Genomic DNA, 7,778 nt, shown 5'->3' with positions numbered 1-7,778 from the left:
TCACCATGGGGCCACACTACAAAAGTGTCATCTACATGTCGCCAGAAAATTTTCGGTTTAAGTTCTGCCGAGTCTAGTGCCCTTTCCTCAAAGTCTTTCATAAAAACGTTTGCTACCAAAGGCGTAGAGGACTGCCCATAGTAACACCGTCAGTCTGCTCAAAATATTCGTTGTTAAATGAAAAGTGTGGCAAGACGTCAACATGATCCGGCTGCAATCCCGAAATCTCATCGAACATTCAATAAGCCGCGAAAACTTCAAGAATCACAGAATTAAAGTTGTCAGGACGGGTCGTGGGTCTTGCTTTGGTTGCTCAGTCGGTAGAGAACATGCCCTTAAAAGGAAAAGGTTACGAGTTCGAGTCTCGGTCCGGCCCACTGTATTAATCTGCCAGGAAACAAAATACGCTTTTCGTGACTGTACAATCCAGTTCGAGCTGCCAGTGGTGGCGGTCATACATGGGTGGGGTGTGCTGTTTTGCCTAAATGTGTGTGTGTGTGTGTGTGTGTGTGTGTGTGTGTGTGTGTGTGTGTGTGTGTGTGTGTGTGCGGGTGTTTTCTTTTCTGAAGAAGGCTTAAGCCGAACGCTAAATACACTACTGATCATTAAAAGTGCTACACCACGAAGATGACGTGCTACACACGCGAAATTTAAACGCCAGGAAGAAGATGCTGTGATATGTAAATGATTAGCTTTTCAGAACATTCAGACAAGGCTAGCCCCGGTGGCGACACCTACAACGTGCTGACATGAGGAACGTTTCCAAACGATTTCTCATAGACAAACAGCAGTTGGCCGGCGTTGCCTGGTCAAACGTTGTTGAGATGCCTCGTGTAAGGAGGAGAAATGCGTACCATGACGTTTCTGACTTTGATAAAGGTCGGATTGTAGCCTATCGCGATTGCGGTTTATCGTATCGCGACATTGCTGCTCGCGTTGGTCGACATCCAATGACTGTTAGCAGAATATGGAATCGGTGGGTTCAGGAGGGTAATTCGGAACGCCGTGCTGCATCCCAACGGACTCGTATCAGTAGCAGTCGAGATGACAGGCAACTTATCCGCATCTACATCTACATCTATACTCCGCGAGCCACCTTACGGTGTGTGGCGGAGGGTACTTATTGTACCACTATCTGATCCCCCCTGGGATCGTGCAGCCACGTCTCGATCCCTGAGTCAACAGATGGGGACGTTTGTATGGCAACAACCATCTGCACGGACAGTTCGACGACGTTTGCAGCAGCATGAACTATCAGTTCGGAGACCATGACTGCGGTTATCCTTGACTCTGCATCACAGACAGGAGCGCCTGTGATGGTGTACTCAACGACGAACGTGGGTGTACGAGTGGCAAAACGTCATTTTTTCGGATGAATTCAGGTACTGTTTACAGCATCATGATGGTCGCATCCGTGTTTGGCGACATTGGCACATTGGAAACGTGTATTCGTCATCGCCAAACTGGCAGATCACCCGGCGTGATGGTATGGGGTGCCATTGGTTACACGTCTCCGTCACCTCTTGTTCGTATTGACGGCACTTTGAACAGTGGACGTTACATTTCAGATGTGTTACGACCCATGGCTCTACCCTTCATTCGATCCCTGCGAAACCCTACATTTCAGCAGGATAATGCACGACCTCATGTTGCAGGTCCTGTACAGGCCTTTCTGGATACAGAAAATGTTCGACTGCCCTGGCCAGCACATTCTCCAGGTCTCAATGGTCAATGGTGGCCGTGAAACTGGCTCGTCACAATACGCCAGTCACTACTCTTGATGAACTGTGGTATTGTGTTGAAGCTGAATGGGCAGCTGTACCTGTACATCTTCGTTGTGCGTGTTTGCAACTCCACAAGTAAACTTTAAGGTGAGTAGAAATCTGTCCTGCTCCGTGTATTGGTGATATTCCAACCTGGACTTTCGTCACAGTGTCGTATGATGTGAGCACTCAATGCAGGTGGGCTAGCATACGTATGAGACAATTAACAGCTTGAGCACACGCTCTGCGCATCTCGGCGCGCTGGCGCAGAAGGCGCTGGCGGAGAGGCCGGCGTCCCGCGGCGCCTGTGGCGTCTGCTTCCCCCTCTCCCCTCCCGACCCCCCCTAGCGCTCTCCGCGACATCTCGCTGGCCCGCGGCCCGCGGTGGGCGGCAGTTGCTCGTCGCGCGGGGCAGCACTCGGTCGGCACAGCACGAGACAAGCGGCAGGCGTGACGCCACGCTGCTCTCCCGCCGGCGCACACCGCGTCGCGATACGATCTTGAGCAGCAAGTGTTGCTGGCCACGCTCTGATCCCGGCAGGTAGAGAGGCGGTCACCGAGGGAAACCGCGGGTCCCATTGTTGTCGCGGCCACAGGTGCCTGCGTAACATTGTTGGGCCGCACTTCTCGTACGCGCCACGCCGGTGCTATAGTGACCGGGCACGATAAGTGACGAACGGTACGTACTACATAACGAACTTCCATTTTATCGTTTCTGTTTCTATTTTTTTAAAAATTTTATTCGTTTATACACCAGCACCCACATTAACGTGATACAAAAATACAATCTCTTGCAGAAATCTAAAATCTTCGCATGGCTACAATTTGCTTTAACGTTATTTAACCTCAGTAATAACAATGTATTTTTCATAACGTGCGTTAACATAGGAGGGGGGGGGGGGGGGGAATACTTTGTACTCCCCCAAGAAAAAAAATAAAAAATACTGAATTCGTTAATTGTTGTTGATTTATATTAACAAAATACTTCTTTAGAAAGATCATCATTAACAGAACTCAAAAGCACTCTAATTTTAGATGGAGGTCGGAAGATTGCTTGGATACTGGTCAACCCATGTTATATATTGCCATGCACGTCCAGATATTGGGATAGTGTTATTAAGGAGACAGTTGAGATTAATTTAGCGAGTAAAGTATTAATGTGTTAGTAGGATCAAGAACTTGAAAATATGTCTTTGCACACACTTGGCGACATCAGTACATTTTCAGTAATTTGTGCTGTCGGGGGGGGGACTGTAGTAGTTTATGTTCACACCCAAAAAATTTTAAAAATGTAAAATTTCGTTAGTTTTGTTGACTTTTACTCACAAAATACATTCTAAAGAGATATTAATGTGTCAGTAGCGTCCTGGCGCTGAAAATGTTTAATTTGACGTTCAGTGAAGAAAGTGGCATCTATTACTGAAAAACTTAAATTTTTGTCTTACGCTTAACTGAAAAATTTAGATCTTATAGGATAAGGCTGAAGAATTCATTAGGAACAATGAATATTTCTTCAAAATGTTGAAATACAAAGTAACTGACTATATTTAATATTTTCAAAGGGTGAGCACAAGGTGCAACTCACACCCCCTGGTAAAGCGAAGGTTAAACTTTTTCTACAATTTTACAATTTCAATTATTTGAAAATGCCTTGCCGTTTATGGAGTCCTATAAATATGAAAGTTTTATCAAAAACGAAATCAACAAAAGGTTTTGATACGACTCCTAATGTGTATGATGTGTTTTCGTCAACTGATATTGCTTCCAGTATATACAAAAGTTTAAACGCGTCCGTTTGCCGTGCGCCGAAAACTGAATGTGCACTCCGAGTGACAGTCGAATCTGCTGATACCCACTTGCTGTATGGAAATGGCTCGAAGTCAGGAGTTGTGATGCTGCTAAAGGTGCAACAATTAAGCTAAACAACGGAATAACAAAACCAATACAATCCGTTTTACATATGTATATATATATATATATATATATATATATATATATATATCAGTTCTTTCAGCCGTCAGTTTATGATGCGATTTTGGTGAAGCTACGTGCTGAACGGTGCACTGGACAGTCAGTTTATACACTTGCGGACTAACCAGTGTACCTTCACTCCGATTCTGTAAACATAAAACGTCGCATCTCTTGAAATATTTATCGTACAATGATATAATATTGCTGGTACATTCCTTAGTATACGCGTAAGTGCCTGCGAAAAAGAGTTACGAATAGAGTCGGTAGTAAAAAGTAGTAATTTAATATGTCATGCTCCATACTGCAGCTTTACTGCATGAAGATCGACAATGCAGTAATGAAAAAAAATTTTCTTGTCATTATTTCGTGGAGCGTGTCGGGGAGAAAAAGTTTCGTAAAAGCTTGAAATTATATCTAAAGGTTGCTGGAAGTTGCTAAGTTCTTTCATTCTTAAATACTGTATGAATACAGTCTGGATGATTTGCACACCGTGAGTTACAATACATGAAGATATGTACACAATTTCTGATAGTAATACCTGACTTATAATGTTACAATTTTAACATAAGGTTCTAGCTCTTAATGAAAGAATTTTAAATTTATAATTTTGATCAATATCTGTATTAGAAAATGAATTTTGGTGCTTCCGAAGACATTTAGAAAGGCAGTCTTACTGTGGGAACGTGCAGTGGACTAGCCCTTTAGTAACACAGATAGAACAACTGTATAAGATATTGCATGTAAAAGTGTCAGCTGCTCAAACTGATAGTAATTATGTAGACGCCAGTGAACCTTCGTTTAACTTGATTTGATTTAGACCTGATTTTAACATTATCGCTTAATCAAAACTGGTGGTCGATAAATAGGTACACGGTACAGCAGCTATTGAGGGTTTTGTGATTCCGCCATGTCAATTACATTGAAGATGAGAAGCATTATTACATGAAATAAACTATCAATCCATCTTCGACTCATTGTTCTGAGCGTTTGTTAAGCAGTGTTCTGCACGGCTGAAAATTCAGGTTTCGGTCTACCAAGCATCGAAATGTCTGTTATTGCCTTCCAAACGTTATTGTCATGTATTTAATTATATTATAATCTGTGTTTCGATCGCGACTAATGTCTTCAGCACCGTACTAGCGTTATAAATCAAAGACTATCGATTGTATTGACAAATTTAAGTAGAAAAATGTTTCAGTAAGCTCTGGGTAGCAGAGACGCTCAACTGATTTGGAGTAAAAGTAAAGATGGACCGTTGTTACATTTGCTTTAAGCATGATTAAAACTGCAGATTAATTAAAAATTAATTTCTTTTTATTTTGCCTACGGTGAAACTTCCCGTTGGCCAACAATTTGTACTGAAATTTTAATCAACACGATATAAGTGCAAGGCATTCAGTTATTATACAATTCGTATGGGCATTCTAACATAAAAATATGTTATAACTTTCAGGCATTCTGTTGCCTTATAGCTGAATGAAATGCATAGCTAAAAATTATTTTCACATTTCTGAAATTTCTTTTCATGGGAGCGAGAGTATCATTCACTTGCTGTACTGGAAATCTTGAGAGAACGAGACGCAATCGCTATCTGGTGTCACTGGCTATAGTATAGTGTTCTACATCGAAACATTCAGACGCTTATATCTGAGGAGATATATGTATTGAATGCCCCTCCTTTTGAGGATTTTCAGATTTTTTTTTATTTGGAAAATTTAAGAAAGGCTACAGAGTGATTTATTTCCTTGAAACATCACGTCTACATTTCATACTGTCCCTAACTCAAGCACACCGGTCTGAACTTGTAAGTTTTCCGTTATATGCAAATTAAAAACGAAACAGTGGCGAGCTGTGGGTGGCAGCTTATCTCACCATTTCCGCAACTACAGCCCTTGAACGGATTCCCGGAAAATGAAGCAAATTACAGCGGTTAATTTAAAGGCCACGTCTAATGATTATGTTTTTCTCTCGTGTAGACAAAGTTCGCATAACATTAATTTTCTAATTTTCTTTACGTAAACCCGAACAATCAACAACTACCAATCGGAGGGTGCCAGCTTATTCCATCACTTCCTAAGCATTCTCTAGTAAAGGAACAAGTTATCTAAAAGACACGAGTTACATTAGCGAACTGCCTTTCTTTCCCTTTAACGAATGTAGCGTTCCGGCAGTAATGTTAAGCAAGAGACAGGAAAAGGAACGAATGGCTGATAAATGACTAAATGACGAGCTAAAGAAACTGGTACAGCTGCCTAATATAGTGTACGAGCACGCAGAGGTGCTGCAACACGACGTGGCATGGACTCGACTAATGTCTGAAGTAGTGCTGCAGCGGACTGACACCATGAATCCTACAAGCCTGTCCATAAATCCTTAAGAGTACGAGGCAGTGGAGATCCTTCCTGAACAGCACGTTGCAAGGCATCGCAGATATGCTCAGTAATGTTCATATCTGGGTGAATTTGGTGGCCAGTGGAAGTGTTTAAACTCAGAGGAGTGTTCCTGGAGCCACTCTGCAGCAATTCCGGACGTGTGGGGTGTCGCATTGTCCTGCTGGAATTCACCAAGTCCGTCGGAACGCACAATGGTCATGAATCGATGCAGGTGATCAGACAGGATGCTTACGTACGTGTCACGTGTCAAAGTCGTATCTAGATGTACCAGGGGTCCTATATTACTCCAACTGCACACGCCCCACATCATTACAGAGCCTCCACCAGCTTGAACAGTCCCCAACCGACACCCAGGATCCATAGATTCATGAGACTGTCTCCATACCCGTACAGGTCCATCTGCTCGATACAATTCGAAACGAGACTCGATCGGCCAGGCAACATATTTCCAGTCATCAACAGTCCAATGTTGGTGTTGACGGGCCCAGGCGAGACGTAAAGCTTTTGTGTTGTGCAGTCATCTGAAACGTCCCCTTTGAAGAATTATACATGACTGTGCTTATGAAACGTCCCCTTTGAACAATTTATACACGACTGACCTTAACCTGACACACAATATTTTGTTAGCGCAACGCAATCTGACTTTCAAAATTCCCTACAAAAGAATGGCCCTGACTAACATTAAACTATACCTTTCACAAATCACTTACCTCACAAAAATCTTCGCTGCTCAAGCTACTGCATTACAGCGAGCGCCACTACTGCCAGCTAAATAAAAGATTCAAACTACTGAAGGCACTAACTACTGATAGGGATAGTTAGCAAATGAAAGATATTAATAGAGAACAAACAATGTATTTACCTTGATATCATCATATATAAATATAGCAGTTCATGACAAATTTCAAAACTCCGCCATCTCTCTCCCCACATCCACCACTGCTGGCGGCTCATCTCCAACTGCGCAACGCTACGCGCTGTTCACATCCAGCTGCCGCTGCCCAACACTACAATGGCAGTATTACAACAATGCAAAGCAGCCACAGACTGCACACAGCACAGCCAGTGATTTTCATACAGAGGTGGCGTTACCAATAAAAAACCTAAACAGCCTACTTACACATCAAGGATACTCGAGTGAGCCTTCGCCTCCAAAAACCCATATCGATGATGTTTCGTTGAATGGTTTGCACGGTGACACTTGTCAGCCATCTTCAGCAATTTGCCGAAGCGTTGCACTTCTGTCACGTTGAACGATTGACTTCAGTCTTCCTTGGTATCATTTTTTAGGATGTTTTTTTCCGGCCGCAGCGATGTCGGAGATTTGATGTTTTAGCGGATGCCTGAAATATATGGCATACTCGTGGAATGGTCGTATAGGAAAATTCCTTCATCGCTACCTTGGAGATGCTGTGTCCCATCGCTCGAGCGCCTACTATAACAACAAGTTCAACCTCATTTAACTCTTAATAACCTGCCATTGTGGTAGCGGTAACCGACGTAACAACTGCGCCATACACTTGTCGTATATATGCGTTGCCGACCGCAGCGCAGTATTCTGCCACTGTATTCGAATATATATGCCTACACCAGTTTCTTTGGCGCTTCAGTGTAGAATAGAACGTTGGGACAACTTGAGATACGGAAGAGG

The 7,778-nt window shown here is 43.0% G+C and overlaps 1 protein-coding gene across 1 annotated transcript in view; it reads left to right on the top strand.

Annotated features, from left to right (window-relative positions):
* Window positions 1-2,178: 2,178 nt before the first annotated feature.
* LOC126416899 (orexin/Hypocretin receptor type 1-like) overlaps window positions 2,179-7,778 on the top strand; it is a 307,704-nt gene continuing 302,104 nt past the window's right edge. The window contains exon 1 of the mRNA XM_050084782.1: window positions 2,179-2,442. The gene's annotated coding sequence lies outside the window, so the exon portion shown is untranslated. The remainder of the gene's footprint in view (window positions 2,443-7,778) is intronic.

This window comes from Schistocerca serialis, chromosome 8 (genome assembly GCF_023864345.2).
Source record: "Schistocerca serialis cubense isolate TAMUIC-IGC-003099 chromosome 8, iqSchSeri2.2, whole genome shotgun sequence".
Lineage (NCBI taxonomy): Eukaryota > Metazoa > Arthropoda > Insecta > Orthoptera > Acrididae > Schistocerca > Schistocerca serialis.
The sequence above is the reverse complement of the archived record's forward strand: the minus strand, read 5'-3'. Positions and strand labels throughout refer to the sequence as shown.